Source organism: Mixophyes fleayi, chromosome 3 (assembly GCF_038048845.1).
Source record: "Mixophyes fleayi isolate aMixFle1 chromosome 3, aMixFle1.hap1, whole genome shotgun sequence".
In the NCBI taxonomy this organism is placed as follows: domain Eukaryota; kingdom Metazoa; phylum Chordata; class Amphibia; order Anura; family Limnodynastidae; genus Mixophyes; species Mixophyes fleayi.
In genome coordinates, this window is record NC_134404.1 from 172,427,659 (window position 1) to 172,444,468 (window position 16,810).

A 16,810-nucleotide genomic window follows, 5' to 3' on the forward strand; every position below is an offset into this window, starting at 1 on the left:
GTTTTACCTATATAGCACAGTACAATGTGACTGCAGATTCACACCAAGACTGCCAGCCCTATTATTTATATTTCAGCAATGACAATTAGCAATGGAGGTCTCCTGAATGTCACTGGAGACTTTGAAGAACCCTGCTACCCCTCCTCTTTCTTTTCTACCTATGACAATGCCCAACTGCTCTAGAGACTGCCAAGAACTGTGCTACCCCTTCTGTGTCCCTCTGTGAATTGGCACGGGATCACCGTGGAGTTCAGTACTTATAGAATCCAAAACTTGCAAGATCCGATGATGTAACAATGACGTTTTGCCTTGTTTTCAATTCCGAGGGTGCGCAAAAGTACCGAGTATCGGCTCGGCTAGGTACTCGGATCTGCAAAGATCGGGTGTGTTTGGTTCTCGAGGAACCGAGCCTGAGCATCTCTAGTTTATTGAGACTCCGAACTTTATCCAATAATTCTACACAGACAAATCTAAGAGAGAAAAATAACCTTCTTTTCTAAATTAAGAGTTGTTAAGTAATTACACTATGAAATATACTGACCTGTATAAACATGCATTTGTTGGATATACTCAAAAATCATTCACAAACAAAAAAGCAATACTATAATTATTCACTTTACACATTTATATGGAGATGTCTCTAAATCTACAGTATGTGCTATCTATAATACCTCAACTGGCGAGTGCACAGTCCGTTTGGCCCATCTAGTCTGGCCAGTTTTTAACCTTTGGTAACCTCAAACACTATTTGATCCTATATATTCTTTGTAAGGATATCCTTATGTCTATCCTAAACATGTTTAAATTGCTTAACTGTATTAGCCTCAACCACCTCTGGTAGGAGACTATTCCATTTATCCACTACCCTTTCTGTGAAGTAGTTTTTCCTCAAATTTCCTCTGAACCTACTTCTCTCTTGTTTCACTGCATTCCATCATGTTCTAATACTTCTCTTCCTTTAGAAGAATGTTGCCCTCCTGTGCCTTTTTAAAACCCTTGATATAGTTGAAACTTACTATAATGTCCCCCTGTTCCCTTCTCTGTTCCAAAATTTACATATAGTCTTTCCTGGTAAGTTTTGTGCTGTAGGCCATGCACCATTTTAGTTGCCCTCCCTTGTACAGTCTCTAATGTATTTATATCCTTCTGGAGATATGGCCTCCAGAATTGAATACAGTATTCTTGATGAGGCCGTACCAATGACCTATACAGTGGCATTATTGCTATTCAACAAGAAGAGGATCTCCAGAAACGTTTCTAGCTGAATATGAAAGTACACTCTACCTATATGATACTTGCCATATGCAGACAGACACAACACACTGCACAATACATATGTATATATAAAGTTCTATCTAAATGCATAGATTAAAAAAATGGTAATAAACACATTAATATACCTGTTAATATAGTTAATAATGAGAAAGAACAAAACAGCGCAAATAGGCTAATTATAAGAATAACCATTGATCAAATATTTCAAAGTAATTACTTTATCTCTAATTATATCCAAATGCCCAGAGAAAATCGTAAGCATCTTAACCCTAGACGGTCAAGGCCTCTATACGCACATCCCACACTCAGATGGCATTGAGGCCATTAAAAACATATTGGAAAGAGATAGAGATATCTCAAGTGGTCAACTATATTTTGTTTAATTTCACTTTCTATTTACAGATGATGGGGAAGGCTATGGGGACTAGGTTTGCCCTGAGCTATGCCAACCTCTATATGGGTGAGTTCAAGGAGAACTTCATGTGAGGGGGCTGTTCGGTGCAAACCTGGTCTTCTATGGCTGTTATATGGTTTGCTTCTTTTCCCAATGATAATTATTTTAATTTAAAATTCACCCATTAATTTAGTTATCACTCAATTAACTTCCTTGATTAGAGCTGAGATATGGTCATTCAAAGCATAACCAGTGGGGACAGAAGAGTACTTCATGCCGATAGATAATTATAGAAGATCGTATAGACTATTATACTAATTATATTGATGAATCTAATTTTCCGATGTTCTTATTATTGTTTATACTCTTTATGTACTCCTGTCCATTTTTATTGTTTTCATTATTATTTAAATAATACCTCTTGTTTATTTATTTATAATAATCTTTATTTAATCTTGTTTATTTATATCATTAATTTTAGTCTACGTACTTTTATTATTGAATAGAAATGGGAAGTTTCTCGCTAGTGTTGAATATTAATTGTTAGCAAACAATACCTATGAAGGGTTAGATATGTTTTTTTTATTATATTGTATAGGAAAACGTATACCAGAGAATCACTGTGTGTAAGATTTCTTAAGAAGATATATATAGCTGTTAATTTAAAGATGTTTTATAACAATCCCTAAGAGATATTATATGATATCGGTGTACTAATAAGAGCTTTCATACATGTAGGTATTAATAATTGACACTAAGATACATGTGTGTCTACCCCTAAATATGTGCCCTTATATTAACCATGTGATTCTCATTGTCCTGTTGGCACCAAAGTATGACAATATGGCAAGATAACAAAAAGTGTATTATGACAAATATTGGTTTTCTTAATATAACATGGGGCTCTTCCAGCTGTTTCAAAGTGTCTGTTTATTAGAATATATAATTTGTTTTCTGGTTAATATTGTTTTGTTCTTTGCATCATTGCAAATATTTATGTACTGTCTTACAGCATTGAACATATTTATATGCAAAATACAAATAAATCTCCAAGATGCTTAGAACACTGAAAGTTCTAAGGCTAACACACACATAGGTCCTAATTAGATACATTGAATACATACAAAACAGATTAATGTTGAATATATTGTGCACTTATGTGGCTATGTCTTTTTTGGTGGAGACGCACTAATGATTTTTTTGTTAATTTTATTTATTTAGCTGATCTGTTTTTTGTGTAATTAAGTGTTATCACAATTGCACTATGTATGAGCCAAACTGAGAGTATCATCATCAACATTTATTTATATAGCGCCAGCAAATTCCGTAGCGCTTTACAAATAGGAACAAACATTGATAAAACAATACTGGGTAATACATACAGACAGAGAGGTAAGAGAACCCTGCTCGCAAGCTTACAATCTATAGGACAATGGGAGTTTGAAACACAAGGGCATGTTCTACATCATATTGCACAATGGACCAGAATGCAAAGGTAAAAGTATGGAGTGGGCTGTGTGTGTTGCAATGTTGGTCAGAGGGTTGCGTTGCGTTAGCAGTGTAGAGGATGGTAATAGGGTAATCTAGGGAAATTAAGATGGTGGTTGAGGAATATCATAACCTTGTCTGAAGAGGTGGGTTTACAGTGAACGCTTGAAGGTTTGAAGACTAGAGGAAAGTCTTACTGTGCGAGGGAGGGAATTCCACAAAGTGGGTGCAGCCCGGAAAAAATCCTGTAACCGAGAATGGGAGGATGTGATGAGAGTGGAGGAGAGACGTAGATCTTGTGCAGAACGGAGGTGTCGAGTGGGGAGATATTTCGAGACTAGTGAGGAAATGTATGTTGGTGCAATTTTGTTGATGGCCTTGTAGTAATATTTATTCATGATTAAGGTTCCTATGCATATCTAACTTAATATATTTACAATCTTATACATGTTTATTTTACTTTTTTGTCCTTTTGCTTTTTAATAAATTTGAGCATTTTAGATGCCCTTGAATGCCATTTGGTTTATATAAACACCAGGGGGTAAATGTATGAAAGTCCGATTTCTGCAAGTCGCCGGAAATCGGCGACTTTGCAGTGAAAATTTAAAGCGGCGATGTCTTGTAAAGGCAAACTTGCCTTTACAAGCCATCGCCGCTTTAAATTTTCAATGCAAAGTCGCCGATTTCCCGCGAGTTGAAAAAAATCGGAGCATAATACATTTACTCCCTGATCTTATCATTAGTTTTGCCCCAGGTTTTTTCATTGTTACTTGATTTTAATGGAGGGACACCCTTTACTTTCCTGAGCTGCACTGCATATATCTATTCCACTTCTTAGCAGCACAATTGGGTAATATTTGTATTCCTCATCTCTAATTCTATCCAAATGTACCAGAGAAAATCACTAAGATCTTAAATATTATCTATTTAATGACTACAATTCATAAATTAACACAGAATCAAATAAAAATAATGATACTACTAACAATCGATAAAAGACCAAAAATAAATAAATAAATGGTTGCTTGATCAGACTCAAAACTAAAAATATTAATGTGCATATATTACATCTTAACTAATAAATACACAGTAATTTATGATTTATAAGTATGTCTATTTAATAACTTTGGAAAATTTTTCTTTTTCTTGCTGTCCAATCAAACATTACCACATATAATATATCAAAAAACCTCTCTGATAGAGAACAATATGAAAAAAATGTGTGTTTGTAGCCTGGATCTCTATAGAAGTATGTAACAAGATAATTTTCCAACATTAGGAGGCAAATGATCACAGCTCATTAGTTAACTCAGTACATTTACTCTTGCACGACAAGTAGTCGTTGATATGGTAAAAAGTCCTCAGATAATACGTGCCTATGGAACATCAATCAAATTAAGAATGTACAGGAGAACGCAAATCTTTTACACTCACGTTCTCCACGTTTTTATGGGTCCAGAGGCCTGGTACAATACTAAATTAATCATAAATGTGTCTATTTCAAAATAAATACACAGTGTGAGGCTTTAAATTGTTTTAATATTCTTTATTTTACGTGTGATAAAATTTTCTGACTTATAAGTGACTGTACTATAAACACTTTCTTTTCACTCAAATATACTGTATATCACAGTAAAATGCTTTTAACATTATCTATATACTCGGTAAAATAAAACTTTGACTTATAAAGTCAGGCATGATTTAATGTATGACATTAGTCGATTTGTGCCAGGCAAACATGTGACTTATTGTAAATCTTTTTAAGAGGTGTCCTATAGGCCTAGTACAGGTTTCCGAGCAGTGACAGTCATATGTTTGTAATGGACATAAATATACGTTAAAATTATGGAGGAAAACATCCCAATGTAATGGAGACTTTATGATGTGTTTACTTTATGATGTGTTTTCTATATGCAACATGTCATTCTGCAATTAAATTAGCTCAAATTTAAGTTTACTTCAAGAGGTACTCTGTATATTACAAACAGGGGATGTTAGTTGCACCAATTGTAATACATGTTAAGATGACCAGCTCACACTAAAATCTTCCCATTCTGGCCTTCTGGACAGTCATGCCCTAAATATAAACTGATATGCTTTTTAACTGGGTTGTCTTACCTGCACACAGCTTTTAAAGGCTAGTACTCCCCAAGTACCAGCAGCTATTAGACACGCAGGGTCTGATTAATTAAAACAATATGAATTCTGATACATGCCGTATTTTGCATAAAATCTTACTGCACATGTTTAGAAAAGAACTATACACCAGGGAATGCAAGAACGACAGCAAGATGGGGAGGTGAATGGGTGTATGTGGTTAATGTACAGCAGGGTGTGCCAAGAGCGAAGGTACGTGTTTTTCAGTCGTATCCTTTGCACCAGCTACAGATCATGTGTAAGTGTCGAGTGATAGTGATGATGGTTATGTATGCATGCGATAACATGTATTTGCAATCAAGAGCAACAGTAAAAATGCATGTTATGTAAAGTATACATTAATAACATGATATATGTATTTTAATGAAAGAAAAATGTTAAAAATTATTAACAGGTGACGATAATTGTATATTTTTTTCTGTGCGTTCTTTTGGGAATTAATATTCCACATATTAATATTCCACACATGTATCTTGCAGTGTATTGTGTCCGTCAGAGCAGAGCGCACCTAGACCCATATTCAACAAGAGACGTTTCTTCAGATCCACTTCTACTTAAATATGTGTATTCAATATGTGTGGTTGAATACATAGTGTGGCTGGATCACTTACAAATAACTTAGTGTGTTAATTTATTAAAAGGAATTAGCGCAGGGCGCTTATTTACATAATTGCAGATAAGAATCAGACTCCACATGCAATAATTACCCATTTGGTCTATTAAATATAAATAATGTAGAGAAAAAGTTTACAAAAATGAACAATGTATTTACTGTAAATATATTAGCACAATATTGACTGTATTACCTATGTCATTTGTTAGGCTATGTCTAGTTCAAACTTTTTTTAAATCAAGTACCTGGATTTTACACTTTTCCTGTTATATATGTGTATATGTATGTATGTATGTATGTTTATATATATATATATATATATATATATATATATATATATATATATTATATATATCACCCTATGACAACATGATGTTGATGAAGATGATCTGGAGAGACGAAATGCGCCAGTGGACGGCTTGCTGACTTTAAGCATTCACTACTCTTGCATTTTTATCCTGACTGGATGAATTTCAGATAGACTGTTTATATATTTTATAATTTGCAGTTCCATTTGGACTACACTTTTGAAGGTCTGGTCAAGAATATAATGTTACCTGCAGTTATCATCCTACAGATAAGCCTACTATTTTTATACTTTGGTACAAGTCTAAATGGCTTCACATTATATCCATTTGTATTTAAAATTCTACACTATGTGTGGCGCTTTTTTCTCTTTTTTTTTTACTGTATCTTAGATTTTTCACTTTTGCAAACAAGTGCCTAGAAGAGAAGACGCTGCCTATTATATATTCAACAAAAATAAGTATTTTCTAAATTGTATCCGTAATTGCAATTGTGTGTCATCTAGCGTCTATCTTGCTTGATATAGATTATATATATATATATATATATATATATATATATATATACCCTTAACATAATACATGTGTATCAAGCAAATCTACCAAGCCATGTCAAAGTCCAGCTGGCTAGGCAGTACACAGTTTACATGCATGCAACGTATTTTAAAACTAGAAGAAAAAGTACGAAATCTCCATTTTTCCTTCCATTCCATGCATTGCTCCCGCAGGGAGATGAATATACTAGTAACGAAGTGATGCTATTAAATACTTACTCATACAAAGAAGTGATTGCTCTTTTAACTGCTAATGGATAATAATTAAAGCATCCAGGGATCATAGCCCATAATGAGCACTGTGACCATGTATATTGGATTGGATATTGGATGTGCATTGTGTTGTATATTTGGCTAGGACTTGTTCATCAATCATTTGCATGTATAAAAATACTGTGGTAGAAGTTTTCTTTATACAGAAAGGTTATATTTAACAGACTATCCTTAATTACAAGTTCTAACTATAATGTTCTTGTTTGAAAGAACATCCAATCATTAAGGATTAACATTTAATTAGGAAGCTCTTGCTAAATACAAAAATTCATAGATACATCAATCCATTATTATCCCTGTTAGATATCAATTTCAAGACACATAATCTCGGAGAATAATTAAAAAATGCTTAGGCATAATATAATTTATAAATGTGGAACTTATACTCTATATGCACATTAAAATAGCTTGTCATTATTATTATGAGCATTCATACCCCTGAGGTAATGGTAATTTTGTTGTGGACATTGGAACAATATTTCTGGAGGCAAACTAAATTTACAGTATTGAAATTTAATCTTTTCATGGTCTGATTGAGATCCCAGGCTACAATTTAACTTTCTGTCATCAATGCAGGGTAAAGGTGATTTGTATTCAACGCTTATTAAGTTCAAAACCAATTATTTGCTTAATATTTGTCTTATATTAAATCCAATATATACATACACACACAGAAACACAAACACACACACACACACACACACACACACACACACACACACACACACATCAACCACAGCATTAAAACCACTGACAAGTGAAGTAAATAACAGTGATTAACTCATTACAATGGCACCTGTAAAGAGGTGGGATAAATTAGACAGCAAGCAAACAGTCAGTTATTGAAGTTGATGTATTGGAAGCAGGAAAAATGGGCAAGCATAAGGATCTGAGCAGCTTTGACAAGTGCCAAATTGCGATGGTTAGACAACTTGGTCAGAGCATCTCCAAAACGGCAAGTCTTGTAGAATGTTCCTGGTATGTAGTGGGTAGTACCTACCAAAAGTTGTCCAAGGAAGGACAACCAGTAGACAGTGATGGGTTGTGGTGCTATAATGGGGGGGGGATTTTTTTTTTGCACACATTAGGGCCCTCAATACCAAGTGAGCACAGTTTAAATGCCAAAGCCTACTTGTGCATTGTTTATGGACATGTGCATTCCTTCATGGCTACATTCTACCCATCTTCTAATGGCTATTTCCAGCATGATAATGCACCATGACTCAAAGCACATGTCATTTCAAGCTGGTTCCACAAACATGACAATGAGTTTAGTGTACTCCCATGGCCTACACAGTCAACAGATCTCAAACAAATAGAGCACCTTTGGGATGTAGTGGAATGGGAGATTTGCAGCATGAATGTGCAGATGACATATCTGCAGCAACTGCTTTATGCTATCATGTCAACATACACCAGAATAAGTAATGTTTCTTGCACCTTGTTGAATCCTTGGCACACAAATTACAGACTGTTCTGGGAAAAAAAGGAGGTTCCTACCCAGTGCTATAAAGAATCAAGCCACTGAGGGCCTGATTTATTAAGGAACGTACATGCAATATTGCGTGTAAAATTGCACTGCGCATGCCCAGAAATTGACTATATGCCAATGAACACAAGAGGATCCAATTAATCTATGGGAGCAAAGGGAAAGCCTACGACTTCATGGACGAAAAGCAGAGGGTAATGGGCATATGCAGGTAGTCAATGTAGAGTAAGAGCGTGCCAAGCTCGAGCACACACAGTAGTATTCAATTCAAGCTTTGGGCATTTCTAAGGTACATTTATTTTGGTCGTATCACTTGCACCAGTTACAAGTGAGATGTACGTTTTGATTGATAGTTATGACGGTCGCGTATGCATGCTACAACATGTTTGCAATCAAGTGCAGCTATAAAAATGTATGAAGTAGGCATTAGTAACATCTTGATTAATGTTTTTCATTAAGAAAATGAAGAAAAAACATATTTTCCTTTTAAATTTTATCATTAATGGATATTTTATTAACAATGATTGAATATTTTTTACGTGCGTCTGCTGGGACTTTATACTCCACACATGTATTGGACAAATCCTGCAGTGTATTGCGTCTGACAGAGTGCAGAGTGCACCCATGTTCAACAAGAGATGTTCTTCACATCCGCTTCTAGTTGTGAATGCCCGAAGTACGTGCGTTTTTAAAAAAGTGAGATAAGTCTGGGGTGACTGTGTTGCAGAAAATATCCTCCTCGGATGATGTGGAGGCGTATCTCTTAGCTTTGAGAGAACTTCCAGGAGGCTTGACTTTCTGCCAGTAGTCTGGGCTGAAATATGGGCGATGCATTTCAATGACAAAGCTCAGCGGGCCTAGGTTGGTTTGTCTGCCGAACAATTTTTGAGTATCACCAAGTAAAGGCTGGAATTGTGGCCCGGATAGGGGAGAAGAGACCTGTTTTCTGGAGGGTAAAGCAGTTCGTTCACAGCTGGCAGAGCTCTCCAAAGTGTGAACATCAAATAAGTGGATGAAGTAAACTAGATTGATTAATATTATTTTACCGTGCGATTGCGATTAGTACGCTACATGTTATGAAGTAATCGCATGGATTAATAATACACATTTACATTCGCACTTACACTTGTAAGTAATACACATTTATTAAGGTTCCAATCCACATTTACTAATTAGTAAAATGTATTAGACATTATTTATACATAGATAGAACTATAGTAAGTGTATTTAAGGCTCAGGATATAGAAAATGTATCATGTTTAATGCCATTTTGAGCTGCACATTCTCATCAGGAATCCACTACTATCCGCAAAGCGATCGCTTCCTGCGATCGCTAGTTATGGAATATAAAGAATTAATGCTCAAAATGACATTGTGTTTGGAATGCAAATAGGTTGGTGAAAACTGGATTAGGTCAATTCTCTTAGGCATATACACAAATACATCTTTGTAGGATGACTTGGAAAAAGATAAGTACCTGGAAGGAGTGTTACTATGGTTTTACTGGCCGGGAATATATATGGCAGTAAAACGGTACTGCGTGTTCTGCCCAGTATCAGAAAACTTCTTTAAAACCTGATTACAGGGCCCCCTTGATTTCTATTCCAGTGGTTAAACTCCCCTTTGAATGGATAGATATGAAGCTGGTGGGTCTACTGGAAAAATCAACATGTGGGCACCAGTGTGTATTAGTGATTCTTGATTACAACACCTACTATCCAGAAGCTATTCCATTGCGCAATATCAAGTTGAGAACTATAACTAAGGAGCTACTACTGCTTTTTATGATGTTGGGAATTGACTGACCAGGGAAAATCCTTTCATGTCAAAGTTAATTAAATAATTAAGTCAATTACATTGTGCAAAAGCCCTCCACACCTCAGTCTATCATCCGCAAATGGTTGGCCTGGTGAAGCGCTTAAACCATACTTTAAAACAGATAATTAGAAAGGTGGTGGCACAAGAAAGAAAGGACTGAGAAACTCTCCTCTCGTTTCTAATATTCGCTGTACTGGAAATAGCACAAGCCACAAAAGGTTTAGTCTATTTGAGATGTTGTATGGAAGACAGCCTAAGAGCAATTTGCACATCCTCAAGTAGGGTTGGGAACAATTTCTTGTACAATTATATAGGAGGATGCGACATATAGGTCCTCTGGTGAAACAGCACTTAGAGGATGACCAAGAGTGTCAGAAATGGCATTATGACACTCAGGCAGTAGTCCGTTCTTTCAACCCTGGCGACAAAGTATTAGCTTTTGTCCCCAAACGGGAAAGTAAATTCTTTGCACATGAGAAGGGACCTTATGAGGTTATTGAGGTGGTTGAGCCAGTGAATTAGTGAAAGCGACAAGAACAAATTTATCATGTTAATTTACTAAAACCTTGGCATGAGGAAAATCCTGTGTCTTCAACGCTAGCCATTAAAACAGAGGACTATGAGGTACCGATTGAGTATTCCGTGACACTGCCTATAAGCTAGCAGGTGGTAGAAATGGTGGCTCGAAACAGGGACATCTTTTCTGCTATTCCTGGTGTACCACCCTAATAGATGACATAATCACAACACCTAGGCCAGTAGTTATGCAATGGCCCTACCGTATATATCTAAGACTAGACGGGCTGTGGTGAAGTGATAAGTTGAAAACATGATTCAACTAGATGTAGTTGAAGAATGCACCAGCGAGTGGAATAGTCCTATTGTACTAGTCCCTAAACCCAATGGAGCAATACGCTTTTGCAATGATTTTAGACATTAAATAAGGTTTCCCACTTTGACACTTACCCTCTGACATGAATAAATGAACTGGTGGAGAACTGGACAGAAGTGAATATATCATTACTTTAGATTGTCACTGCAACAAGGCTTCTGGGATCCGTCTCGGGACCCTTGGGGCTAGCTGTGGCAGGGATGCAGTGGAAACTGGGAGGCCGGATGATTGTCTTGCTCATAGGGGTGCCTCTATTCCTGTATACCAGACATTAGAAGGAGGAATGCTGCACTGGACTCTGTACTGGAATAAATGACTGGAATCTGGACCTGATAGACTGGAACCTGGACATGGGAACAGGGAGGACCTGACCCCACAACCAGAGACTCAATAACGGCAAGAACTCAGAGGAATATAGTACCACAACTGGGACTGGAAAGAGTCAGAACTAAGGCAGAGACTATACAGGGGTGGCAACCTCCTGAACAGAATAATTCTGGAGCTGGCCCTGGACAACTCAGAACCTGAGGTAGGCCAGGAACTGGAAGTCGGTAGCCGGAGACACAGAGATGGCTCCAGAAAGTGGATGACTCAGAACAACAACCTACTACTCCAGATAGCCAGTAGGAGAGGCAGGAATAGATTGATGAGAGGGGGATCCACACAGGAGGTAACAGCTGGAAACTGTGCACGAGCAGATAGAATGAAGGTGAATCAACATGAGGAATAAATAGCCAAAGTCTTTATTTCAACAGGCAGAGTAAAGCTGAATTCACACAAAGAGTTAATGGTTTAAAGTTTGCATCACAGCAAGCAGAGTGAAGCTGAATTTTCACAAAGGGTTACTGGTTTGAAGTCCATATAACAGCAACAAGATGAATCTGAATTCACACAAAGGGTTAATGGCTTAAAGTCCATATAACAGTAACAAGATGAAGCTGAATTCACATAAAGGGTTAATGGTTTAAAGTCCATACAACAGCAAACAGGATGAACCTGAACACACTCAGAGAGTAAATGGTTGAAGTCCATGTATTAGCAACAGGATGAGGCTGAATTCACACGAATGATTGATGGTTTAGATCTGCATACAGCAGACAGGATGAAGCAGCAAACAAACAGCAACTGTGGTAGTCTGGAACCAGAAACTAGGAAAGCGTTGCACTGGCAATTTGCTGAGTGTATGAGGAGACTCTTTTAGTCTGCAGAAGAAGCTAATTGGTGGATGAGATCAGGTGTTCAGACTTAGCAGGATGTTTAGAAATTGTCTCACCCAAGATGATAGCCTCCAATATTGCAGACAGAAGTCACACTTGTCCCAGGCTAGAATGCTGTCCTCGACCAAAAGAGAGATGTATGGTGATATGGTCCGCCGAATGATGTAAACAGGACTAAGACCCCGATTTGTGACATAGACCTCACAAAGTGGTATTGATAGATACCTTTCACAGACTCTGCTAAGGCCAAAACTGCATTCTCTATGCCTGTTGACTTGTTCCAATATAAGATATTGCCTTTTGGGCTACATGGAGCTACTCCCACATTCCAGAGGGCTATGGATAAGCCCTATAAACCACATAGGGCATATATTACTGCATATCTGGATGTTATAGTCATCTACTCACAGGATTGGTAATCACATGTTCCCAAAGTGGAGGCTGTGTTAGAATCTTTGAGGACACATGGCTTTACTGCCAATCCTGACAAATGTGCATTGGTCATGTCAGAGGCAAAAAACCTGGGATATGTAATTTGATGGGGGAAGGTCAAACCCCAGGTTGATAAAGTGGAAGACACAAATACTGACCCAAGCCAGAGAGAAAGACCCAAGTGAGGACTTTTCTTGGCTTAGTAGGATACTAGCACAGGTTCATGGAGAACTTTGCCACTTGAACTGCTCCACTCACAAAACTTCTCAAGGAAGCCTGTCTAACTATCTGGGCTGAGTTTGTAGAAACTGCCTGGGAGGACCCAAGAGTGGCTTGATGTACAACACCGATGCTATAAGCACCAAATATCAATAAAAAATTTGTCTGCAGACTGATGCTTCTGGAGTAGGTTTGGGCGCAGTACTTTCACAAAAGGGTGATGGTGTATAGAAACACATTCTGTATCTCAGTTGTTAGCTTCTACCTGGTGAGAAGTATGCAACTGTATAACAAGAATGCCTCGTCTTCAAATGTGCTGTGGAAGGCCTTTGGGATTACCTGTTGGGGAGGGAGATAACCCTGGTGACGGACTGTCACGGACACCCAGCCTGTCCCAGATACAGCAATCTGAACAATTGGCCATGACTGGCGCCACCTTTGTCACTTAGCAATGAATACACATTTTCTGCCACCACAAAGAATTTATTATGGTGTCCTTACGTTCACCAGAATCACTTATTAATGTTTCCCACTTAAATCATATACACAGATAGCATCAGCCTCCATGGGCTTCATCAGTTCACAAAGAATCACGGAGAACACACTAGATTACATTTATTTAATCTGAAAAATGGTTCCAAGGCTTAGTTACAAAAATGACTAACAAGACATACAGTATGTTGCACAAATAAGTTTCAGAAAATAAAATAGGAAATAAAATTCACTACTTAATAGATAAAACCTAGCGTGTGAGGTAACACAATTTAGAAAAATAGGACATTTCAGTCTTGATAGACCCCCTAATGAAAATGCACACGTACTTGTCTTAGGCAGAAGATTTTAACCCCTTCTTACAGACTCTTCACCCCCACCTTAGGAATTACATTTTCAATTAAGTCAGATTGATTCCCAAAATGACACAGAGCTTTCCAAAGTAAATTATCTATCACTAAGATATATGTTTGAGCACCTCAGAGAATCTCTCACCTCTGCTCTGCTTGAGTGGCTAGATGGTTTACAACTTTGGGGCTTCAAACTCCTCCAAGATCCTTATTTATCCTGGGCCTGGCTAGTTTCAAATGACTTGCATAGGTTCAAATTAATGTCATCTAGCAAAGCACACGTTGAGATTACATCACAAGGTTACATGCAATATACATTGTCATACGTGAATTCAACAGAAAATAACAAATCAGTCATTAGCTAAACTACATAATCATTACATGGACCATGCACCATTATATTGGATGCTAATGAACAAAGAAGTCACTGCCAAAGTGACTAATGGTTATTGCCATTTCAGCAGCACCATTCTACCGTGGAGCATAGAACGGAAGCTCAGCAAAAAATGCAGATGCTTTTTCCTGAAAATATGCACTCCCCGAAGAATCCGTGGTGACACTATGGGGAGGGGTATGTGGCAAAAAGGACAGTTTGCCATAAATTGTTAAAATAGAGACTGAAAGTCTTTCTGGGAGTCTGCACGCTCATGCTGCAGAGAGGTTTAAACCTTTACACTCCTCTGCACACAGAATATAGGTTCACAAGTGGAGGACATATGCGTGATTAATTTCTGTTTTAGTTGCTAGTTATTGCAGGGGAAGCATAAATAGCTGGTTTTGTGTTGTGGACCAGGAGACTAATGCCAAATTAGTTATCTGGGGCCAAGTAAAGAAACTGGAAGTTTAGCCAGAAGCAGGGTTGCGAGAAATTGTAAATACTTTTTATTTGATGAGTTGCTGGAACTACACCACTTGCTGATTTTTGCCACTCTGACAGTCCTGAATAAATTTCAGCATGGTTGTTCAGCATAACTGTGTGACCATCATCTGTTTGCAGTGCTTTTCACGATAGATTGATAGATAGATATAGCTCTTTTCTACTTATAGGAATCAAAAACACATAATACAAAAATAAACATAAAAAGGATTAACAGAGTACAGAAGAGTGGGATAAGCATTTGGGTTTGCACTGATGAGGCTTTCTTGTGGCCACTTGCTAGTCCAGATATGATACTGCCCCTCAGATAATAGCCTTCACATTCATCAAAGACTTGCATCTTTAGATCAAGAAATACTTTGTTTACTAGTATGCTAATATACTAGTACAAGTTAACCCGTGCATGATACTCATGCATTCTAGTCAAATCAAGCTACTTAAGGTGTTAAAAAGGTTCTTGTCATGCATTTGGGCCATAGCCCAGGCCTCAACCACCAACCACTCCCCACTGTCACCCCTGGCAACCACCAACCACTCCCAACTGTCACTTATCCTTCAAGAAATTATATATATATATATATATATATATATATATATATATATATATATATATATATATATATATTGTAAATCTTTATAAACACTTTTAACAATTAACAAATTAAATTAACAAATTAAAAACATCTTAGTATACCAAATTTCAGCCCTTTCTGAATTTTTTTCCCCACACACACTAAGAATTTAGTAGGTCAGTATATAACTCTGCCCAGCAAGTGGCGCTGCAGCTTGGTTTTATTTTTTCCACACACACACACACACACAGACTAACACACGCCACTAGACACTAATATTATAGAATACCACCAGTAGTCATTGATTACCGACTCTTCACTCACACCCACTTTAACACACAATTCCAGCAGACTGTCCGACTGTGTTCAGTAAATAAACTGTAAAGATTTCTGCAATAATTTTATATATATATATATATATATATATATATATATATATATATATACATATATATATACATATACATATACACACACACACAGTTTTGCGAACCAATCTGAACCGCCAAGCATAATTCCAGTTGGTTGGCACAGCTGCAGCCTTGCTACTTGCCATTGACCTCTCATCAGAATAACATCTGTTTTTTTTAGGTTTCAATCTCAGCCAACTGCCACTCACCTACTCTTGGTGCTCAACTAAACAGCCATTTAGGATTAGTAATGGGTTCTTAGCATCTGGAGCAAAGGACAAGTACAGTTTAGTGTCGTCCACATAGCAGTGTTGGCCATGACGTTTAATTACTTTCCCCAGTGGTAGCATGTATACTGTAATTAGCAAGGGGAGAAAGGATAGAGTCCTGTGGAATGGCGCATGACAGGGACACTAATGTGACCTGCCAGTAAGAAATAATTTGAATCAGCTAAGAACTATGCAATCCAGTTCACAGAAATTCCTCAAGCACTTTATCACAGGTCCAACCATATCAAATGCCGCAGAGAAGTCCAGGAGATTAAGATTTAACAATCTACTCTGTCTCTTGCCATTAGAAGAATATTAAGCATACATACCAGGGCTATTTCAGTGCTATGTCTTCTCTTGAATCCTGACGGGAATGGTTCATAAATATTGTAGGTTGAAAAATGGGTTTCCAATTGGGTTGAAACCACTTTCTCCAAAACCTTCTCTAGAAATGGACGGTTGATACAGATTTGGGTCTAGAGAGCTTTTTTATTTTTAGAAGACATATGACAACCTCTGTAACTGTACATATATGGTAATTTTGTGCTTTATACTCATCACACTCGTTTTCTTATTAGTTTTTGAATATTGCAATATTTAAACTCTTTTTGAAAATTATTATGTTTCACAAAATATAAAAAAATTACCTATCAAGTGTTTATCATATATTTTTTGCTACATAGAATGTAAGCTTTCAAGCAGGGCCTTCTAACA